At 44.1% G+C, this 13,797-nt stretch overlaps 1 long non-coding RNA gene across 1 annotated transcript; it reads right to left on the reverse strand.

Moving 5' to 3' along the window:
• Nucleotides 1–1,584: 1,584 nt before the first annotated feature.
• Nucleotides 1,585–5,081, reverse strand: LOC108581630. The gene is made up of 3 exons (XR_001894092.3): nt 4,553–5,081; nt 2,791–2,933; nt 1,585–2,509 (listed from the first exon to the last, which is right to left on the reverse strand). It is a non-coding gene; the product is annotated as an uncharacterized LOC108581630 (long non-coding RNA).
• Nucleotides 5,082–13,797: the final 8,716 nt, after the last annotated feature.

The raw sequence follows: 13,797 nt of genomic DNA on the forward strand, positions 1-13,797 counted from the left end.
AGTGTGAAAGTCCATCCAGCCCCCCTCCTCCATAGAGGCTCTGGAAGCCAGGGGAGGAGGAGTTTATGGATTCCAGACACTTCTGCACTTCACATACAGCTTCCAGGAGTCAGTGCTCTCCGCGCTGCCAATTCCGCACAGCTCAGCTCTTAATCACATCCTGTCCTGAGTTGCCCTCGGTTTCATGTGTAATCATTTAAAATCATTTTATCTACCCAATTATACCAAGGATATGAGGCTAAGGCTATTAGAATCACATCTCTTTAGAGTTGATGACCTACTTGTTTTTCAGATGGGAAATGCAGATGCCAAGGGGTGAGGGGAATTCCCAGCTGCTGAAAAGTGAGGTTTGGACAAAAACCCGTATCTCCTGAGCACTCCCAGGGCAGGGCTTCCCGTGGCACCATGCCATTTCCTTGCATCATCCACAGTGCTTACACACAGTAGGTGCCTGGCACACAGAAGGTCCTCTACAGACATGCCTGACTCATAGATCATAGTCTTCTATGCTTGCCATTGAAGTGAGTTTCACTTGTCATCTGGGCCATCTCTTACTTCTCAGCCTCCTGAGAGATCCGATCAATTAAAGTAGGCACTCTCTCCATAGTAAGCCATTGTCTTTTTCATTTATAAAGCACACTATAGATTCAGGAAAGACGAAATGAAGATGAGACACACAATTTAAAGTATCTCAATCCCAGCATATGTTCAGATCAAGTGGCTACAGTGGGCTTCGTAAGCTTCAGCTCAGGGCTTCTTAAATTTTCACGTGCATCTAAATCTCCTGGGAATCTTGTTCCAGTACATATTACGGTTCCATAGGTCTGGGGGGGCACCTGAGATTCTGCATTTCTAACAAGTTCCTTGAGGCTGTTGAGGCTGCCCTTGCTGCCAAAGCTGGGAACCACACTTTGAGGAGCAAGGATGCAGATAACTACCTCCACCCCAGCCAATTGCTTCTGTGAGAGCCCACCTCAGCCCCTGCTGCAGCCCCTCTCACCTGGCTTCAGGGGAAAAGAAAGGCACTTAAACAACCGTGAGCACTGTGGCCCCTTGGTGAGTCATTCCAAGTCTCTTTCCTCACCATCTCCACTGTCCGGAAGCTCCTGCCCTCAGGCAGTCTGAAGCAAAGGTAAGACTAAAACTGAACAAAAATGACACAGAAAAGGAAAGGTAGACTTGCTGCTGATGTGCCTCACAGTGTTCCTGAGGAACAGCCCTGCTTGCTTGCCATTTTATAATTAGGTACTAATGACATTCCCATAAACCACAGGCTTCTCTTTTTAATTATAAAATATACTTTAATTTATACAGTTTAATTAGAAGATATGTTTATTCACATTTTCTTTTTCTTTTCTTTCTTTTTTTAAATTTATTTATTTTTTGTTTATTTTTTTTTGAGACAGAGTCTCACTCTGTCGCCCAGGCTGGAGTGCAGTAGCGTGATCTCAGTTCACTGCAACCTCTGCCTCCCAGGTTTAAGCAATTCTCCTGCCTCAGCCTCCCGAGTAGCTGGGACTACAGAAGCATGCCACCACACTTGGCTAATTTTTGTGGTTTTAGTAGAGATGGGGTTTCACCATGTTAGCCAGGCTGGTCTCCAACTCTTGACCTCAGGTGATCCACCCACCTCAGCCTCCCAAAGTGCTGGGATTACAGGCATGAGCCACCTCACCCGGCCTCATATTTTCATTTGTACTATTCTTTTCCTACCACTAAACACACCAAAAATGTTCACTAATGCTAAATTAAGAAAAGAAGGAAATGGGAATTTATTGAGCCATTATGATATGACCAATACTATGATGAGTATCTCCATGCATGTTATTTAATCTTCACAATGTTCCTGTAAGGTGGTGCTATTACCCTGTTTACAGATGGGGAAAACTGAAGCTCAGGGAGATTGAGTAAATTACCCAGGACCACACAGCAGGGATAGTAGCCCATATATATTTGATTGAAAAGTTATTTTTAGTCAACAAATTCAATTCAAGAAATACAATGATAATAAATACTAGCATTTGCATTGTGTTTACCACAGATCAGACATTGCTCTAAGCATAATGCATTAATTCATGTAATCCTCACATCAATCTTATGAGGTAGAATCACCCCCATTTACAGATGAAGAAACTGAGTCACAGAAGGGGCAAATGACTGACCCAAGTCACACAGCTATTAATATGAAGTGATGGAACTGGGATGGCAATCCTGATGGCCTGGCTCCAGAGAGAGAGTCTCAAACACCATTTCATATTGCCTATCAATTTCCTTCTAATTTCTTAATCTTATAGTTGAGTAGAAATTGCCTCTTCCCTTGTTGTTTCACCCTTTTCTTATTCACTGTAGACTGTACTGCCTAAAAAATTTCTGTTTACCATACTAGTAAACATCTATAGTTCTGTTTTCCAACTAGGACTGCTTAGGGCTTTGGGCTGTCTTTGTATGCAGCAAAGGCTGGGGTCTTCCTGAAGAACCTGTTTCTCCATTAGCTGGAAGTTGAAGGAGTCTGAAAGAGTTTAGGAAGTCATGAGCTTCTCCATCAGCTAGTCACCCTCTCCCACCTTGGCTGGCTGGCCTAAAGCCAGAGGACAGAAAGATGAGGCTCAAGGGTTGGCTGACAAACTTTGCCGGGCTGGCCCTGTAAGAGTCCACTCTATAGACACAATAAATGTTGGCTGCACACACAGGGCCCTTTCCCTACCACTGGCAGTGTTTTATCACTTTGCATTATTTTTTAACTCCCAATTTCCTATTTACCATACACACTTCTCAGTCTTGTTTTCCTACCTGAAGGTTTCCAGAGGGTGAAAGTGGCTTCATATTTCTGTGTGCACAGGAGTTGCAGCTTTATAGATCTATCCCAGCTCTCCATCTAGCTGTGCAACTGTGAGTGGGTTATTTGAACTTTTCTTGAACTTTGGATTCCTCACCTGTAAAGTGGGAATAATGAGAATCTACTTTGAAGGCTTGCAGCATAGGAATAATAAATCTAAAGTGCCTTGCTTGTCATAGGCCCATAAAAAGTAGCCGTTGATTAATACAATTTATAAATACATTCCGAGTGAATGAATGATATGAATAAACAGAAGTTGAGACAGCTAACCTGACTCCCCAAACCAACAACTTTCTTAAACATGGACATTTAGAATTTTTTTGTGTGTGTGAAAACTCAGTAAAAAGAGAAGCTCACTTAAAGTTGTATGGGAAGAGTACAAGGACAAACTTCCTCAATTTTTCTAGCTTTGCTAATTTCAGGGCCTATGCTGATCTTAGCAGCTAGGACAGGCCTCTCAAAAACTTTGTTTGTCTTAACTCTGACCCAGCTCCAAATTTAAACCCAAATCTTTCCACTCGAGACATCCAAAATGACTGGATGTTTTTCTTTTGGGGGAGGCTAGGTGAGAGGAGTGTGTCATGTCACTGCTTTCTATGGACAGAACAAAATTACTTATTTTGTTGTTGCTTTCGGAGAGAAAACTAAGTTATCAAAGGAACTTAAGGTACTGTGGTAATATGAGTGCACTCACTGATAAGACTGAAAACTCTTGAAAACAAGAAACAGGCCGGGCGCGGTGGCTCAAGCCTGTAATTCCAGCACTTTGGGAGGCCGAGACGAGTGGATCACGAGGTCAGGAGATCGAGACCATCCTGGCTAACACGGTGAAACCCCGTCTCTACTAAAAAAATACAAAAAAATTAGCCGGGCGAGGTGGCGGTCGCCTGTAGTCCCAGCTACTTGGGAGGCTGAGGCACGAGAATGGCGGGAACCCGGGAGGCGGAGCTTGCAGTGAGCCGAGATCGCGCCACTGCACTCCAGCCCCAGCGACAGAGCGAGACTCCGTCTCAAAAAAAAAAAAAAAAAAAAAAAAAAAAGCAAAGTCTGAAAGCAGAAAATACTTTTTCTTGTCTCCAGGATGATAATAGACTTTAAAATAATATGGGTTTTTTATCTGTCTTTTTTTTCTGCATGCTGTGTCAAATGAAGGAGGATTTGTCTTAAAAACCAATTCATTTTTCAAATCAAGACAGGCCTGGTTTACTGATTATAGAATCCCTACTATTTTTAAAAAAAGGATTGTGTTTGACTTGTAAAAATAAAATACAAATAACATCACCCATATGCTCAATGTAATGGCACATGACTCTTTAAGTTTGAAAACTTCTACACTTGGGTTTCTGATGTGATTACAATGGGTTGTAAAGTGAGTGAGAGAAACTGGTTTCCCAAGTTAGGATGTTTATTTACCACCTACTGGAATCCATGACAGTTTGGAGTAAGACAATAATAGGCTAGAAGGAAATGAGCACTGTTGATTCATGAATCCATGCACTCTGCACTAATTACAGTGCCTCAGTTTCCCTATTTTATAAAATGAAGCTGTCTCTTGCCCGTCTCTCTGTAGTGTTTGGAAAGTCCAGGGAGATAATAGACTTTGAGTGCTTTGAAAATACCGAATATATTATAAATGCTAAATAACCATAATAATGGGGAGTCTTTAATAACAGGGGTCCTGTAATAATACTCATCAAGTATAATAACATCACTAACCAGAGTGCGTCTCTGTCCTCTTAATCATTGGTTTGTCTCATGGGAAATTGGTGGAGGATTGGCGCCTAGTACGGGTTGGTTTTAATGGATTTAACGCAGAGCCCCTCAGTGAGGCTTGCAGGGAACTCTCCAACAAGCAGGGTAGCTTTCAGGAAGACACGCCCGTGCAATTGGGAGAGAACAGAACAGAGGCATCTTCAGGTAACGTGATTTTAAAATCCAGTTCCTAGCAGGTTGGGGAAAGAAGGAAAGGTACGTTTGGAACCCAAGAAATTTGTGGGCCTGCGGATCTGGCCGTTGGGGCCAGTGTGGCCACCCAGTCCTGCCACAAGATGGCGACAGTCCAGCTGGAAACGCCTGCCGGGGTCCCTCGGTTTCCAGCTCGGGAAGGACTGCCCCCGCCGACACAAAGAAGGAATCTTCCCAATGGGAAAGGAGCGTGCGGTCGCCCTCCCGGCGGAGATTGGAAGAGGCGGTGACAAAGGCTGCCCGGAGAAGAAGTGGGCAGCCTCCTTCTCAATTCCGTGGGCTTCAGCTTCACAGGGCCGATTCCCCTTTTTGGGGATTTTGTGCAAAAGCACCCGAGAAATTCCAGGTTTGACCCCACCCTCTGCCCAGAGGCGGGCCAGAAGCTTCCCGGGGCGGTGACATTCCCAGGATTCCGGCAGGGGGAGTGGGAGCTTCCCGGGGCGGGGCGGGGCCAGGCTGGGCCCAGCCATGAGCCCTCCCCTCCCTCGCTGGCCGGCGCCCCGGCTGGGCAGGGCGAACCCCGCTAGCCCCACCCCTGGGGCCCTGTAGCCTTTGGGGTTCAGGACCATGGACCTGAACACCCGAGACAGCAGCGCTCTGAGGCCCGGAATCCCAGTGGCAACCACAAAGGCGCTCCCTCCTCTCCTGCCGCACAGTTTGCCTGGGGAACGATCTAGAGGTTGTCTGTGGCTTGGGGGTTGGAGTTCGCTTTGTCTTCTTTATTTTTGTTTCATTTTGAATGTGAGGAACCACCACACCCGCGTTTGTTTTAGACTGGTGCAAACTTGCTTTGGAACAAAGTGTTAGGAAACACAGATTCCCATCTCGAGGTTCCAAATGCAGTTTATGAGACCCTACTGGGCTGCAGCGCTGGACCCTGGCCAGCCTGGCCTCTATTGTCCAACTCTTGGCCGGACTGTGGCATCGCTGGTCAGATCCCTGCTCCTCCAGCTCAGGTCTTGGCTAGCACCGGGGATAGGAGAGGGAAGCCCAGAACAGCGGGGTCACTGGCCCCAGCTTGGGCTTAGGGCTCTTATCTGCCCTCCCTTCTGAGCTGTGGGGTAAGAATAATAGTAGCAAAGATCAGCCAGGCACGGTGGCTCAGCCCTGTAATCCCAGCACTTTGGGAGGCTGAGGCAGGCGGATTACCTGAAATCAGGAGTTCGACCAGCCTGGTCAACATGGTGAAACCCTGTCTCTACTAAAAATACAAAAATTAGCCAGGCGTGGTAGCGGGCGTCTGTAATCACAGCTACTTGGGAGGCTGAGGCAGGAGAATCACTTGAACCTGGGAGGCGGAGACCGCGCCATTGCACTCCAGCCTGATCGACAGAACAAGACTCTATCTCAAAAAAAAAATAAAAATTAAAATTAAAAAAATAAAAAAAAAGCCTGGGCGCGGTGGCTCACGCCTGTAATCCCAGCACTTTGGAGGCTGAAGCGGGTGGATCACGAGGTCAGGAGTTCGAGATCAGCCTGACCAGCATTGTGAAACCCGGTCTCTCCTAAAAATACAAAAATTAGCCAGGCTTGGTGGTGTGTGCTTGTAATCCCAGCGACTCAGGAAGCGGAGGCAGGAGAATCGTTTGAACCCGGGAGAAAGAGGTTGCAGTGAGCCAAGATCACGCCACTGCACTTCAGCCTGGACGACAGAGCGAGACTCCATCTCAAAAAATAAAAATAAAAAAAAAAGCAGCAAAAACCATGGATTGAACATGCCAGATACAATTACCTTACAATTACCTTATTTAAGCCTCGTACCACTGCTATCTCCCTTTTACAGAGGAGACAACCAAGTCTTCAGATGTTGAGTAATTAGCTCAAGGCCATGCAACTCTTAAATAGTGGGGCTGGGATTTGAATCCAGATCTGCTTTTCTCCAAAGCACCAAGCTGTGCTCCTTATGTAGTTCCCAAATCCCCAGTGTGAGACAACTGGGTTATATAAAGAAATACTGGGTGCAGTGGGGTGCTTAAACACCAACATGGGCAACCAAGAGTATTTTGGACTCTTGCTTTTAAATGTGGGCCGGAGAACTGAGCTAGTCTAGTCTGCCTTCTTTCCTTCCTTCAACCAATGTTTATGAGTGCATGCTATATACCAAGGGCTTATCTAGACATTGAGAAATCCTAGGAAGCAAAACAGGCCACACTTAACTAAGCTATGTGACCTGAGCAAATCACCAAATGTGCTAGTTATTAAGCAATTGACTTTCACACCAACTTGCCTTCTGTGTATGGCTTTGAGATGGTGCATCTGAGACTCTGCAAACCACATTTCCCCTTTGCTGCTAGTCCCTGTGAAGCTCTGCCAGGGTGCTAGATAGAGGGAGACTCAAGGAAGGAGAGGAAGAGGACACTCTTCTTTCTGTTGCCTTGCTATCCCTGTCAGCTTCACCCTAGCATCAGCAGTAGGTTCTGGCCTCCAGTTTTCTTCAGCACTCCCAGTCCAGTGTTATCGTATCATCAAGCCCCCTCAAATGTTTCAGCACCCAGAGGAGCAGCCGCCCCTCCTCCAGTCTGAGCCCAGGCTCTGGGGTCCCCTCCTCTGATCTCCTAGGTTTCCAGAGCCTAACCTTTGCCCTTTGTTTCCCAGCCCTGGTGTGGTAGCTGCTTTCCACACGGACTATCTCTGTGTTACCACAATGTCCACTGTTTTCCAGCCCTTCAATATCTATAACGAGTGGTATGCTTGTAAATATTTAACAACCAGTTCTCCAGAAAAGCAAAAACCACAAAGAAACCAATTTGTAATGTGTGCCAATTCCCATAATATAAATCATTCACCATGGATAATTTTAAATTATCAACATGGCATCCCTGAATTTCACAAGCTGGTGTGAGCAGATCCAGGATACAAATGCTGGCAACCAATATCCCCTATATTAAAATGTCTGTGTTGAAGGACCTAGTTTCATTTCTGTTTTCAGGACTGGGCCCTGACTGATAACACCTCAGCTTCTGAGCATCTATTTTTTTTGGCTCTGAAATGGAACTACCATTTCTTCTAATAGAGCTGTTTGGATAATATGAAACAATATAAGTAAAACACTCTGAAAATTACTTTTAAAAATTTGAGACCATAACACAGTTTCTAGACATTTCCACTGAAGGAAGTGAAGTCAGGATGATGAAAGTAGGCAAAGCATTTTAATGATGGTTCACAGAGGTGTTCCAGGTGGCTTTAGAACCCAGGATGACCTCAGAGCATGGGTGGAGCCTGAGGACTCAGAATCAGAGAGGCAGTCATATCAGTGACTGGATTATGATGTCACAAGGCGTGTGTGTGGATACTTTGTTCTTCAAGGATTCTGGGACTGAATATTGTGCAAACCAAGAAAGCACATAAACCCAAAGGGCAAACAATTTATGTAATTCAACTAATGCCACAGATGTGGGGCAGGGTTGACCTTTTACACATTCTACTACTCAGTTGTACAAAGGAAATAAAACTGTATTTTTCCATAACTGGCTAAACTTTCCCCTCAAGATCTCGACCCACTGAGCACCCTGAGAAGGAAACAATCTTTAAATTTGCAAAATCACTAGGATCTCCATTTCTGCCATTTAAGTAACCTTTTTGGAATGACTTAGAGTGTGCATCAATGCTCAGTCTTCCCAATTTCCTCTCCCTGCTCCTTTCCAAGGTCACATTCTAGGGTATGTGGGAGTGTCTATGATCTTATGGCACAGGGAGGAGGCCTCAGATCCACATGTCCTCTGCCTTCTCCCTCCTCTCTTGCCTGATCATCTAGTTTTTTGTCTCTTCCTGGCACAAATACCGGATTCTCAGACATGTCCTTCTGATTTAAAAGCAAAACAAAACAAAATATTACATACTGAGGCTTCTTAATCCTGACCCCCGATTTTGGCTATTTGGTCAGGCCTCAACCCCTTCGTGTCATCCAAATAGGACACTTGGGAACTTTCAGTTACTCTGTACACTACACGTAGGATGTAAGGACCCAGGGATGCTGCCTCTGCTGCTTCTGCCTTCTTTGAGACCACCTGTCACTGCCCCTCACTGTTGGGTGTAGTGAAGCTAAAAGCTAGGCTCCTCCTAGAGGCCTGTGGACTCCCCAGACCATGCCTGGAAATGGGGCCACCACATCCAGTTAACTTGGGCTCCCTGATGCCCAGCTGGGTATCTCTGCAGCTTCCTCTCCTTGAGGTTCAGCAAGGGAAGGCAGGCTGGAACCCTGGCAGTGGCATCTAACCAACTTTGTCTTCCTCTGAATCTACCTGTGTTTCTCCTTTCTCATGCTTTTACCTCTTCAGAATGAACAACCCTCACCATAGCCTCCTTCCTCCTGGGGGCATCAAGCTTCCTGGTTAAATGGCTAAGAAGAATCTTATTTATGCTGTGGAAGAAACTTTGGTCTGAGTTGATACGGGAGCCTCAGTAAAACTGGGCATTATGAGCTACTGAGGATAAAAATACATTGGGTTAGTACTCTCAAAATATTGCCCCCTTTTTATATATATATATATATATATACACATACATATATACATATATATATACACACACACATATATACACACATACACATATATTCAATATATATTGAATATTATATTCAATAATATAAGTTGATTGTTATATTCAACTATATATGTAGTTGCCTTCTTCAACTATATATATTATATTCAATTATATATATTGACTATATGGTTGTCTTCAACTATATATATATATACATAGAGAGAGAGAGAGTTGAATATAACAATCAACGAAGATAAAATACAGTAATAGTTCTGGCCAAGAAAATTTATTTTCTTAGTTAAAAAAAGATGCTTGGTTCCCCTGCTTACTGAAGCTATGTATGCTTCTGGTAAAACAAGTGAACAAAACAATCTACAATATATTTCTAAATGTCCAATGAAGGGAAGAGAGCTCCTCTATTCTTCTGGTTTGGCCAAGGGCTACTGCTCATAAAACATCCTAGTTTAAAAAAAAACTAGTTTAAAAAAACTTCCTTTATAAGGTGCCAGGGTCTGTTCAGGGGATAGCTAGGCATTATCTTTTCTAAGCCACTGGGAATCTCTTCTTTTCCTTTTAAGAGTCAGAAAGAATATTTTCTCTTGAGTTTGGAGACTATAAGCTAGAAAAGAAGAATGAGGCCTGGGGACCAGGTTGGAAGATGGAATGGATATGAGGAGTAGGAGAAGTCATGGATGCAAAGTGCAATAGAAAATTGTTTCTGGGGCCAATATAGATTGAGTTTCCAACCGGGCTTCTGCCATACCTTCCTTTATGAGTACACATGTACTCTGGTTTGTTTGGATATATTCTACAGCATTTGATGATGTTTATAGAATGAGATGGGGATACAAGCATGGTGGTGTCCCTTCTCAGTTACAAAGTGCTGGAAGTAGGATGCTCTGCTGAGCCCCAATAGAATACAAGTACTTTCCTCAGCCTCATATGCTTTCTCTTCCATTCTCCTATATGATCTTCCAAACAGTCCCATGTGTTGGGAAACCCCATTTAATAAATGAGGAAATGAAAGCCCATGGCAGTTGAAATGACACAAAGTAGAACTGGGACCACACTCAGGTCTCCTAATCCTCAACCCAGGGCTCTTTTCTCTATGCCAAGTTGCCCTAGAATGCCAGTGCAGAAGAGCCAACTGACTTTCCTTCAATCTCTTCCCAAGGCTGGGTTCCATATGAGAGCTTAGGTTTGCCAACCTGTTTTGCTCTGCTCAAAAGTGATGGAAATAGCATAGAAATCACAGTGAGCAAATATGCAAGTTGGCCTTTTTGAGCCCATCCAGAAAGGCAAAGTATTAATCACAGAGGAACCTGAACAGGAGAACAAGAGAGTACGTGCTCCATTTGGTTGGTTAGCAGATTGTGAGTGCAGGAGTTGGGGAAGAGAGAAGATAAAGAACAGAACAGCCAATGACTGAAGACAGGATTCCTGGGATATCGGTGTTCAGTGGACAACTTGAAGGTCAAACCCAGGCAGCTCTCAGTGAATAAGTAGGTGACTTTGCAGTACCAGTCACCCCAGTCTGCATTCCCAACTCAGAGAGGAAAAACTGTTCCTCTACCCTCTTATGTCCAGCTTTGGGGGGCCTGCAAATTAAACAGACAAAAGACAGATTAGCAAGAAAAGACAGATTTTAATTATGTATATATGAAAGGGAGTTCACAAAGAAGTGTGACTCAAAAGGGTAGTTAGAATTTGAGGTTTAAATATATCTTAATAGGTAAAGGAGAGCAGGTAAAAGAGTGCTTATAGGAAAGCAAATGACTTTTAGGAAAGCTAAATGGATGCTTAGCAGAATCAATGGGAGCTATACTAGGTCTGTGACAATGACTGTTGGTGTGGTGCTGACTTCTCATTGTCTGACTTCTCATTGTCTCTGATGGTAAAAGTCATTCTTCCCTGGTTGATTTATGACAATTGAGGTCTTTTTAAAAGTCCTGCTTTTAGGCAATTAAGGGATTTCAGGAACTCAAATGCTTTCAGCTCAAAATATTTTTATGCCAACGGTGCCTTATCCTGAACACCTTCACTACCTTCTAGCCCGCACTGAGCTCACAGGCTATTTCCTCCAAGGAGGAAATTTGCACTTTTTATAATATATGTATTATTTGTAATACAAGTCTTGATAAACTTTTTTAATAACCAAAGGAGTGAATCAGTAATTCCCAGAAAATGATTTCAATTTCCTCTCAAATCACTTCTACGTCAACTTCTTATTGGAAAAGTAGGAAGGTATGTATTAAAATATTTTTTTAAAAATCTAGTAGTAGGCCAGGCGTGGTGGCTCACACCTGTAGTCCCAGCACTTTGGGAGGCCAAGGCAGGAGGATTGCTTGAGCCTAGAAGCTCAAGAGCAACCTGGGCAACATTAGTGAGATCCTGTCTCTACAAAAAAATTTACAAATTAGTCGGGCATAGCAGCACATGACTGTAGTTCCAGCTAATCAGGAGGCTGAGGTGGGAGGATTGCCTGAGCCTGGGAGTTTGAGGCTGCAGTGAGCTGTGATTGTGCCACTGCAATCCAGCGTAGGGGACAGAGCAAGACCCTATTTCAAAAAAAAAAACCAAAACAAAAAAAACTCTAGTAGTACACTTTCTTATAAGTTCATTCCTGGAGCTAATTATGAAGTTAATACAGGAGTCGGGGTGGGCTGGGGTGGGGTGGAGTTCATAGCTCAGCAGACTCTTGCTCTGTCACCCAGGCTGGTGTGCAGTGGCGCAATCTGGGCTCATGTAACTTCTGCTTCCCAGGCTCAAGACATCCTCTTACCTCAGTAGCCCCCTGCCTCTGGCTTCCCTGACCAACCCTGGGAGCTGGAACTACGTGAGTGCACCACCACACCCAGCTAATTTTTGTATTTTTTGTAGAGACAGGTTCTTCCGAAGTTGCCAGGCTGGTCTCAAACTCCTGGGCTCAAGCGATCCACCCACGTCAGCCTCTCAAAGTGCTGGGATTACAGGTGTAAGCCACTGTGCCTGGACACATAATTCTGTTTTAAGAAGCCCACCAGGTCATTCTGATACTCCCTCATATGGTTTAGTCTGGGCTGCAAGTTATCATCACTTGGTTATATTTTAAAATTCCTCATGTCTAGACCCTACCCTAGATCGTCTACATCAGAAATTCTAAGCCTGAGGCCAAGGTGTCTCCGTTTTTACAGTTCCCAGGTGGTTCCAATGTGCAGCCAAGGACAAGAACCACTGCCACAGGGATTGCTGATGACTATGGGGGATGGTTCCAAAAATTGGTGGTATTGTCAGAGGAGTTTGAACCAGAGCAACTCCATCTTGAAGAGGAGGAGGGTAAAATAAGGCTGAAACCTACTGGGCTGCATTCCCAGATGGTTAAAGTATTCTAAGTCACAGAATGAGATATGAGGTCAGCACAAGATACAGGTCATAAAGACCTTGCTGATAAAACAGGTTGCAGTAAAGAAGCCAGCTAAAACCCACCAAAACCAAAATGGCCATGAGAGTGTCCTCTGGTTGTCCTCACTGCTATACTCCCACCAGCGCCATGACATTTACAAATGCCATGGCAACGTCAGGAAGTTACCCTATGTGGTCTAAAAAGAGGAGGCATGAATAATCCACCCCTTGTTTAGCATATAATCAAGAAATAACCATAAAAATGGGCAACCAGCAGCCCTCAGGGCTGCTCTATAGTAGCTATTCTTTTGTTCCTTTACTTTCCTAATAAACTTGCTTTCCTTTTACTCTATGGACTCACCCTGAATTCTTTCTTGTGGGAGATCCAAGAACCCTCTGTTGGGGTCTGGATCAAGACCCCCTTCCTATAACAGTATCAGTGGCTGTTTTACATATTTATTTATTCCACAAATAGTGAGCACATACTCTGCTACTCCCTATACTTCTTATGATATAATGATGAATACGAAGCAGTCATTGTCTTCAAGAGAGACGTCCAAACGCTTATTTCACTATAGCAGTGGGAGCTCCAGAGGGTACTTTAGGGGAAGAAGTGGGCATAATCTCATCTACTTCTACCTCCATTATTTGAAAAAAACAACCGACTCTTCTCAATCTTATGTGAAAAAGATTGACAACTGTAGCTTCAAAAGAAGTTCCATTACAAACCCCAACCAGATTGTCACTCCTAATCTCATTCAATAGAGAAATTCTGAAGCTACCACCACAATGCTAGGGTGTAAAGTTCTATGATGTGGGTGTGTAGAAAGTGCCATGAGCATAAGAGAGAACATCTAACTGTATGTTAGAACTATGGTAGCCAGAGGGAAGGTTTTAGAGTAATTTTAATGTGAGCACTTAGCCCTGAGGATGAAAAGGAGGTTTCTACTGGGACAGATCTATCATGTAAAATGCACTCAACAAGTATTTGTTGAATGAATGGATAAAAAGATGAAGGAATGAGTGGACGAATGGCTGGATGAATAGATGAATGACAGGATGCCCCAGACAAAGGAAACAGTACATCTATAGCACCCAAGTGTAAAGGGCATGCTGTGTTTGGGCAGCTG

Source organism: Papio anubis, chromosome 14 (assembly GCF_008728515.1).
Source record: "Papio anubis isolate 15944 chromosome 14, Panubis1.0, whole genome shotgun sequence".
Classification (NCBI taxonomy): Eukaryota; Metazoa; Chordata; class Mammalia; order Primates; family Cercopithecidae; genus Papio; species Papio anubis.